General features: G+C 45.4%; 1 long non-coding RNA gene across 1 annotated transcript; it reads left to right on the top strand.

Moving 5' to 3' along the window:
• Window positions 1–2,633: 2,633 nt before the first annotated feature.
• Window positions 2,634–4,923, top strand: LOC307020907. Its single transcript, XR_013803005.1, has 3 exons — window positions 2,634–3,558; window positions 3,657–3,758; window positions 3,884–4,923. It is a non-coding gene; the product is annotated as an uncharacterized lncRNA (long non-coding RNA).
• Window positions 4,924–10,415: the final 5,492 nt, after the last annotated feature.

The following is a 10,415-nucleotide window of genomic DNA, read 5'->3' as shown; positions in this document are numbered from 1 at the left end:
ATTAACATTTTAGTCCAGAAAAGTTTCTAATCGGATTATGAGGTGAGATTATTGACTACTGTTTCTAAAATCAAGAATGAACTTTGAACCCACACTTTTAAACTAACACAGACAAAGTGTTCTAAATATAAAAATAATGAGAATTAAAAAGAAGTTAGAATATCCTTACTCCTCAGTCCTCTATGTGCAGGTGTTATTGGAACTATAGCCTACTTTCTGCTGAGGAAATAGTCCCTCCTCACTGATCCTATTTTTGACCTGGCCCTGGAGGTTGACCCCGCCTAGCCAGCCACAATGACGATGCGTGCATTATACGTGCACGGTTATGGCTGGTTTAAAATGTAATGTGACCATGTCAATTCATAACAATAATATTGATAATAATAATAATAATAAGCTTTATTAGCGTATTTCAACAGTTAGATCGTCATACAAATCCTTGTATTGGTTGTCTCGTGCTGAAAATACATGTTACACAAAATGCTGTAATTAAAAGATTTGAAATAACAAGTCTTAAAAAATGGTCTGTTTCAGAGATGGAACTCGTTTTTCTTGTCTAATCACTCTTTATGTTGCTGACATCTGGTGGTGATTACAGGGACATCATGTAAATAATGATTTGTATAGTGTAAGTAAAGTATGTTTGCCATTACTTTTTATGAAAGAATACAAGTGACGGAGAAATAGCTTACGTTTTAGAAATGTTTATTTGTTTCTTGAATGCTGAGAAGAATCTGATGTAATCCTACTTTTTCTAAAACATTTTAAGGCAGCGTGCAAATATACTCCTTGCTTCCATAATGACCAAAACAATGCTCAACATTATCAATTGAGTCAGAAAACTGCAGTTCTTTTTGGTTTCTAGATATCCAAGTTTGAAGTGTTGGCTACAAGTTCAGACATAAAGCCACAACACATCCAGAGTATGAATGATATCATCTCCAGACATTACACAAAATAAAACATCTCTGATAAGCACATCCCAGGATATTTGATGAACCAGGAAATGTGACAGTGTTTATCAAGAATCGCTTTTCCCCGTACTTTTCACTTTTAGTTCCGATAGTTCCTGGCGTTCACACCAAAAAGAGAACTTAGTTCATGAGAACTTTCCCCCCCTTTTCAGTCCCTGCTAGAGCAGGTACTTTCCTGGGGAGAAAAAAGTTCCAATTTCTGATTGGCTGGGCGAATTGCAAACCATGCCTCGTAAAACTCTGAAAGGTTTTGTGGAGCCGCCATTGTATTTGCTGGCATTAGCATTATTAGCATTAGCATTAGCCCAGGGCACCAATGAAGAGAGACTAACTTATGGCAACACAAAAAAACATGCGGTGGATATGAGGAGGTGTCGGCGTTCTGGCGATTTACTCGGAAGAATTCAGTAGAAGATGCTGGGAGTCCCAGCGGATTCTACTGAAGCCAGTCCCCAACTCCGGGGACTTCCGGCCGGGGACTTCGGGTGGAAGTATACGCCGTGAAGTTGTTTGCGGCCTGCCAGTAAAGCCAAAGTAGAAGAAGAAGTGACGTCAGCGGCTTAATTTGGTAAAAAAGTTACATACTGTGTAGGCTAATGCAACAGCTATCAATGTGTCTTTTAAACTCTCTGAACAAATAAAATAAAAAAAGTACCATCTATGTTGTTTCCACATTGGCCTGCCTCTCAAAAGTTAATGAAAATTATAGTCGGAACCAGGCACAGCGCCAGGACTTTTTTTCTCCTGGTGCTAAGGTGGGGCTGGACCAATAAGTGGGGGTGCTAAGAAAATAGTCGAGTTTCAGGACTTTTTTCTATATAAGGAAGTTCTTGTTGTTTTCCATAGAATCCGATCTAGTGTAACATAGTAGTACCTATTATGTCTATATCTATAGTATAGTGCAGGGGTTCCCAAACTTTGGCATGCCAAGGACCCCCATTTAGCATTAGGCTATCCTCTGGCGGGGATCCCCCTGTTGCAATTTCTTTTTTAAATGATGAGTACATTATGATGGAAAATATGACAAATTAATCATACAGCTTAATACATTTTCTTAATATATATTTGTATTAATAATTAATAATCAGTTATTCTTCTAAAATGTTTTTGTATTTATCTTTTGTTTGTCATTCATTACATTCATTGTGTCTTCTGTTCTAAACATTCTTAACACAATATTAAACAGTCTGTCTTTATAATATTATATAATTTTATACAGTAATATGAACAATTAACATATTTATATTCATATTAGGGCTGTCAGTCGATTAAAATATTTTATCGTGATTAATCGCATGAGTGTCCATAGTTAATCGCGATTAATCGCAAATTAATCGCACATTTTTTATCTGTTCTAAATGTACCAGAGGAATTTTTTTCAAGTTTTTAATACTCTTATCAACACATGAGTGGACAAATATGCTTTATGCAATTTTTTATTATCATTTGAACAATGACAAATATTCTCATGAATATTAAACACAACAACCTCTGAACATTACAAATATTCGCGCGTGTGTGCGTGTGTGCAGGGGCGGAGCTTCCTACAGGCAATATAGGCGGTTGCCTAGAGCGCCACCTAGAGGGGGGCGCCAAAAATTGCAACAAAAAAAAAAAATTTTTTTATTTTATTTTTTATTTTTTGCTTGGCGCAGTTTTGGCGCCCCCCCTCTATATCTGCAACCATTATTCTTACATAAAAAAAAAAATTCTAACATAAGGGAAAATGAGCCAAAAATCTAAAACGGTCGGTCGGTCTAAGAGCCTCGGCTTTAGGTGTTCACAGTCAGAACATGCTAGAGCGCTGTGCATTGATGGGCATCGGTCAAGTGTTTATAAAATTGAGCGTTGAGGAAAGAAAGACTAACGTTAGAGAACTATGAAGAGGCAAAAGCCATCTGGGGCGCAGTATAAAAACAGAAGAAAAGAAGAAGAAGAGAAACGTGCCAAGGTGAAAGGTATGCAATTTTGATTGTATTGTCAACATTAGCGAATGGATCATGTAATCTTGCTAGTTAGCCAAGCCAACGTTAGCTAGCCAGCGTTTGTTATTGCCATTCAGTCGAAACTGTCATAAGGCTATTTTCTTTGTGTCATGAAATAGAAATATTAGTAATAATAACAATGTTAGTTTTGGTGTAGCGAGCTAGCCAGTGTGGTGGAATGTTAGTTAGTTGGTAACGTTAGCTAACGTTAAGTTTACCTCAGAAAGCACATTGACTATCCGAGTCAAACATTTGCCAAATTCAACCCTGTCATAATGTGCGCTAACGTTAGCTAACTAGCTCAGTGGTTCTCAACTCCAGTCCTGTTGAATGTTTTCGTTCCAACCCAGAACTAACACACCTGATTCAACTGTTCTAATAAGATAGGCATAGCTCTTGATTAGTTGAATCAGACCTGTCAGGCTGTCCTAATGCTTACTAACTAAATAATAGCTACATTTAACAAATGGAAATTATTCAATGTTGATAATACACATTTTGTTATATCATTTTAGATTCACTTTTAAAATATCTGGGACCATCTGCTGCATCAGTTGACAAGGAACCGCCATGCACCTCAGCTGTGCCGGCTTCCTCAGGTGAGTGCAATGTGTCAATAGATGTTCCTGATGATAAATAATTGAATGTGAAATCCAGTCAATATATTTGCTCTTGTGTGTTCTTTCTATATTTATAGACCTAGAACCACATGAAGGAACGTCAGAACAGCAAGCTGCTCATCCTGATGAGATGACCACTGATTCCACCCTGCCACTGACCACTGTGTCTGTTTGTTCTGGTGAGTACAATATGTCAATAGATGTTCCTGATGTGATGATAAATAATTGAATGTAAAAATGACTGTCGTGCCATTTCTAATCCAGCCAATATATTTGCTCTTGTGTGTTCTCTATATATGTATAGGCCCAGAACCACTGCAAGGAACGTCAGAACAGCCTGCTGCATCTCATCCTGATTGCACCACAGATTCCACCCATACACTCTTCTCAGGATGTTTAGCTATAAACCTAATTGTCCTCATGCTTTCAAATAATTGCTTTCTGTTTTTATTTACATTTTACACACTGTCCCAACCTTTTTGGAATTGGGGTTGTGTGTGTGTGTGTGTGTGTGTGTGTGTGTGTGTGTGTGTGTGTGTGTGTGTGTGTGTGTGTGTGTGTGTGTGTGTGTGTGTGTGTGTGTGTGTGTGTGTATGAAGATATTGTGAATATGAGGTGAGAAAATGTGCTTCACATGCCCTCCAGATGCAGCAAAGACAGACGATCCACTACCAACCGATCCTGCTGACTGCCCTTCACATCTCACAGACACAATGAGGACAGAGTTTGTTCGGAGAGGACCATATCAGATAACACCTGATTTCATTTTCCCAAGGAGAGATGATGGGAGAAGTTGCCACCACCAGTACTTCAGCAGGACCTTAGTAAATGGAGAAAGGATCAAAAGAAGTTGGGTGACATATTCAAAAAAGAAGAACAGTCTTTTTTGTTTTTGTTGTCAACTTTTATCTCCAAAACAAATTCATTTAACAAATGCAGGACTGTCGGATTGGAAAAATGCAAGTGCTGCTTTGACCAGCCATGAAAATAGTCCGGAACACCTGAACAATTTGGCGTCATGGAAAGAATTGGCAGTTCGATTAAAACAAGGTACAACAATAGACAAACAAGAGCAGGCCCTCCTTGAGGCAGAGAAGAGTCGGTGGAGAGCAGTGCTGACACGACTGGTTGCTATTGTACAGTCTCTGGCAGGGCGAAATATGGCATTGAGAGGAAAGACAGAAATACTCCACTCTCCTTCAAATGGAAACTTTTTGAAAGAGGTTGAGCTTTTGGCGCAGTTTGACCCAGTGATGAAAGACCACATCCACAAGATTAAAAGTCAAACATCCCACCACAGCTACTTGGGCAAAACCATTCAGAATGAGTTGATTGAATGCATCAGTGGAAATCAATCAATCAATCAATGTTTATTTATATAGCCCAATATCACAAATGTTACATTTGTCTCAGTGGACTTCACAGTTTGTACAGAATATCAGTATGACAATACGACACCCTCTGTCCTTAGACCCTCACATCGTACAAGGAAAAACTTCCAGAGAAAACCCCACAGTTTAAAGGGAAAAATGGGAGAAACCTCAGGGAGAGCAACAGAGGAGGGATCCCTCTCCCAGGACGGACAGACGTGCAATAGATGCCGTGTGTAAATTGAAAAGATAATACATTTGCAACATAGGTAGTCCAAATGTTTTGAAATGCATGTGTGTATAATAAGAAGATGAATCCACGAGGATATCCATCCAGGACTTATGATCCAGGACCGCAGCCACGACCGGAAAGATTCTATCAACAATAGTGCAAGAAATAAAGAAATGCAAGTACTTTTCCCTCATTTTAGATTGCACCCCGGATGTTAGCCACACTGAACAGCTGTCAGTAGTCATCAGAATTGTGACACTGGAAGAAGACCCCCAGATTAAAGAGCACTTCATGGGATTCCTAGTAGCAGAGGAGTCCACTGGTGAAAGTTTGTCCGCCCTGATTTTGAAGAGGCTGGAGGAGTTGCAGATTGCCTTTGATGACTGCAGAGGACAGTCATATGACAACGGCGCAAATATGAGAGGGAAGAACAAGGGAGTACAGGCCAGGCTACTGCAGTTGGACCCAAGAGCTTTGTTTGTGCCTTGTGGGGCACATACACTCAATTTGGTCATTGCTGATGCTGCCAAAAGCTCCAAAGATGCCATATCATTTTTTGGCATTGTGCAGAAGCTATACTGCCTGTTTTCTGCCTCTACACAGAGATGGGCCATCCTCAAGAAACACGTCAACCTTTCACTCAAAATGTGGTCAGAAACCAGATGGGAGAGCAGAGTGAAAGCTGTGGAGCCTCTGCGATATGAAGCCGCAGCTGTGAGAGAGGCACTGCTTGAGGTGAGAAACCAGGCCAAAGACCCAATCATCAGGATTGAAGCCCAGTCTCTGGCAGAAGAAGTGGGGTCATTCCGCTTTTCACTGTGCACAGTGGTCTGGTATGACATGTTAAGTCAAATTCAGCAGGTGAGCAAAGTCCTGCAGTCCCAAACAATGCAAGTGGATGTAGCAGTAAGTCTACTGAAAAAGACTGAAAAAGCTCTCAAATCCTACAGAGCCACAGGCTTTGTGGCTGCACAAACATCAGCCAAGGACATGTGTGAAGACATGAATGTGGATGCAGTCCTTGTGCAAAAGCGGCTGAAGTCAACAAAGAGGCACTTCTCATATGAGTCTCCTGATGAGCCATTGAGGAATGCCTTGCAAAATCTGGAGGTAACGTTCTTTAACGTGGTGGTAGATGCTGCAGTGTCAGCACAAAAGGAGAGGTTTACCACTCTTGAACATGTGCAAGACAAGTTTGGCATTCTAATAATAATAATAATAATAACTTTTATTTATATAGCGCTTTTCAATAACCCAAAGTCGCTTACAAAAAAAATTAAAAGTACAGAAAGGGGGTGAACAGGCAGAAGACAACATATTGGACAAGAAAATTGAACATGAACATTACATGAACAGGCAAAGGACAACACAGGGGGGGAGCAAGCATAGGACAACGAGCAAAAGACAACATAATGGAAAAGAGGAAAGAAAAAGTTGATGAATGTATGAATAAGAGATGCAGCGTGGGGTGAATAAGAGATACAGCGTGGGGTGTGAGTGAAGTCAGTGGGTTGGGGGGTAGGGTAAGTTGAAGGCTTGGGAGAAGAGGTATGTTTTCAGCTGGGTTTTGAAGGTAGACAGTGTGGGAGAGTGGCGGACAGATTGGGGGAGGGAGTTCCAGAGGCGGGGTGCTGATCTGGAGAATGCTCTGTTGCCAAATGTTTTGAGTCTTGATGGTGGTACTGTGAGGGAGAGAGTGGAGGAGGATCGGAGGGCTCGGGGGGGGGTTGTAGGGGATGAGGAGGTCAGAGAGGTAGGGGGGGGCTAGGTGGTGAAGGGCTTTATAGGTGAGGAGGAGTGTTTTGAAGATGATGCGTTGTTTGATGGGGAGCCAGTGAAGAGAGCGGAGAACGGGAGTGATGTGTTCACGGGTCCGGGTGTGGGTGAGGAGGCGGGCAGCAGAGTTTTGTACCATTTGGAGTCTATGGAGGGAATGGGAGGAGATGCCAGTGAGGAGGGCGTTGCAATAGTCGAGGCGGGAGGTGATGAAGGCATGGATGAGGGATTCAGCAGCACAGGGGGGGAGGTAGTGTTTGATTTTGGCAATGCGGCGGAGGTGGAAGTAGGAGATCTTGATGATGGAGCTGACATGGGGGTCAAAGGAGAGGGTGGGGTCCAGGATAACGCCAAGATTGCGTGCCAGGGGGGAGGGGGTGATGGTCGAATTCTCAATGGTGAGTGAAATGTGTCCTGTTTTATTGAGGGTTGATCTGGTGCCTATGATGAGTAGCTCTGTTTTATCACTGTTGAGTTTAAGGAAATTGTGAGTCAGCCATGTTTTTATTGAAGAGATGCAGGTTTCGATATGGGTGAGGGGAGGGTTGTGAGGGGATTTGGTGGTGATGTAGATCTGGGTGTCATCGGCGTAACAGTGGAAATCAAGGTTGAGGTTGCGAATAATGTGACCAAGGGGGAAAAGATAGCAGATGAAGAGGAGGGGGCAAAGGACTGAGCCCTGGGGGACCCCCTGTGTGACTGGGGAGAGGGCGGATGTGTGGCCAGAGAGGGAGATGAATTGTTGCCTGTCGGTGAGGTAGGAGGTGAGCCAGTCGAGAGCGGAGCCCTCAACACCCTGTTGGCGCAGCCTTTGTAGGAGGATTGAGTGATTCACAGTGTCAAAGGCTGCGCTGAGGTCTAGTAGTAGCAGGATGTTGAGGGCACCGGAGTCTGCAGAGGAGAGGAGATCGTTGATTACTTTGACCAGGGCTGTTTCAGTGCTGTGGAGTGGGCGAAAACCAGACTGGAGGGGTTCATAGAGGTTGTTGGACTGGAGGTGGGTGTGGAGCTGGGTGGCGACAATACGCTCCAGTGTTTTGGAGAGGAATGGCAGGTTGGAGATGGGGCGGTAGTTGGAGAGGTTGGCTGGGTCAAGGGTGGGCTTTTTGAGGATGGGGGTGATGGAGGCAAGTTTGTAGATGGAGGGAACAAGACCAAGGGATAGAGATTGGTTGAAGAGGGTGGTGAGGTGGGGGATGAGGACAGGGAGGCAGGCCTTAGTTAGGGTCGTAGGGAGGGGGTCAAGAAAGCAGGTGGTTGTTTTGGATGAGGTGATGATGGCTAGGATGTGGGAGGAGTCAACAGGAGAGAAGGCAGTGAGGGGAGGGAAGGGCGGGTGGACTGGGAGAGGAGGGGGGGCGTGGGGGTTGGAGGAGATAGTGGTCATGGCAGTTAGGGAGCTGTTGATTTGTGAAACTTTGTTGTTGAAAGCGAGGAGGAAGGAGTTGCATAGGTCAGGGGAGGAGGGTGGATTGATGTCAGGTGGCTGGAGCAATTTATTGATGGTGGAAAACAGGATGCGGGGGTTCCGGTTGGTGCTGTCGATGAGGGTGGAGAAGTGGGCAGATTTGGCGGCTTGGAGAGCATCACGGTAGGAGGAGATGTGAACTTTATAGGCTTCGGCGTGGACGGTGAGGTGGGTTCGTTTGAACAATCTTTCAAGTTGACGGCCGGTCTGTTTCATGGTACGGAGTTCCGGGGTGTACCAGGGGGCGGGGTTGGTGAATGAAACAGAGGAGGTTTTCCAGGGGGCCAGAGAGTCGAGGGAGTCAGAGAGAATTGAGTTGAGTGTGGTGGCATAGTCGTCAGGGGAAGAGGGGGCAGAGTCGGGCGGGAAGGCAGAGGATATGAGCTGGGAGAGCGTGAGGGGGTTGACTGCCTTGATGTTGCGGTAGGAGATGGTGCGTTTTTTGGGGTTGTGGGGGGAGGGTAGAGGGGCGGAGAAGAGGATGCAGAGATGATCAGAGAGTGGGAAGGGGAGGGGCTGGGGGTTAGATAATGGTAGAAAGGAGGAGCAGACTAAGTCCAGAATGTGGCCTTTGGTATGGGTGGGGAAGTCAATGTGTTGGGTGAGGTGGAAGCAGTCAAGGAGGGAGAGGAAGTCAGATGTCAGGGGGGCATTGGGCTGATCCATGTGGATGTTGAAGTCGCCGGTAAGTAGGAGGTGGGAAGATAGAGAGGATGCAATGGTGAGTAGTTCAGACAGTTCAGAGAGGAAAGAGGGGTGTGGCTTCGGGGGACGGTAGATTAGAACAGTAGTGATAGAGTTGGGGAGGGAGAAAGCAAGGTGTTCAAAGGATGAGATAGGTGGGAGGTTGAGGTTCAGTTCAGTGATGTGTAGGGATTGTTTGTGGAGAACAGCGAGACCACCCCCGCGCCCGGAGAGGCGGGGTCTGGCAGTGAAACTGTAGTTGGAGGGAGTGGCTTGGTTGAGAGCGTAGAAGTCCAGGGGCTGTTGCCATGTTTCACAGAGGAGAAGCAGATCAATGTTATTGTCCAGTAGCAGTTTGTGTATAACAGGTGATTTGTTGGAGAGGGAGCGGCAGTTCAGGAGTGCGAGGGAGATGGATGGTGGAGCAGGGGAGGGGGTACAAAGGTTGTTGAGGTTGGCAGTGCGGTGGATGGGGATGGCGGGGGGGTGGGGGATAGTCCAGAGTGAGGGGATGGGTGAACCGTCAGGGAGGTGTCGGTTGCGGGGGAGGCCAGCGCCCCGGTGGATGTAGCGGCGTCGGCGGAGGATCCCAGCGGCGCTAGCTGCGGTGGCAGTAGCAGCAGGGAGACGATGGTTGTTGTTGAGGCTGTGGAGGTCAGCAGCAGTGTAGATGAGAGGGCGAGAGGTTGGTGGTGTAGTAGGCTGAAGCAGCGGGAGAGATAGTCCAAGCAGCAGATGAAAGGTAGCAGCAGATGAGAGTAGCCAAGGTAGTGTATTTGCAGTGGTTATTAACTGATTGGCTAGGAGTTGGTAGGCAGTGAGATATGTGAAAGCAGCAGTGGACCAGGTGTTGGAGTGAGTGATGCGTGTGGTGTTGGTTACCCCAGACCGTCCCTGCGGCACCATGTCTGGACCTAGCTACCCAACAGTAGACGAGCTGGTGGGGAGTGGAGGCTCCCCGCAAGAACGCCGGCTGGGCAGCCAGACAGAGTGAGTGTTGTTGTTGTTGATGTACGGCGCACAACAGGTCGGTCCAGGTTGGCACAATCACCATCACAAAACACACAGCGTACTCACCCGAGTCCAGAGCAGCGATCAACACACCCAGAGCCAGGAAAAACAATCCAGTGGTGTAATCAGGTAGTCCAATTGTGACGGGAGCCAGCTGTTAGCTTCGGTGGCTAACGTAGCATACAGACCGGGTAGTCAAGGTGACGGAGTGGAGCCAGCTGTTAGCTTTGATGGCTAACGTAGCATACAGTCCAGTAGTGAGGGAGCCTATGAATGGAAACGGAGCTGGAGAGAT

Source organism: Notothenia rossii (assembly GCF_949606895.1).
Source record: "Notothenia rossii genome assembly, chromosome: 9".
In the NCBI taxonomy this organism is placed as follows: Eukaryota; Metazoa; Chordata; class Actinopteri; order Perciformes; family Nototheniidae; genus Notothenia; species Notothenia rossii.
The sequence above is the reverse complement of the archived record's forward strand: the minus strand, read 5'-3'. Positions and strand labels throughout refer to the sequence as shown.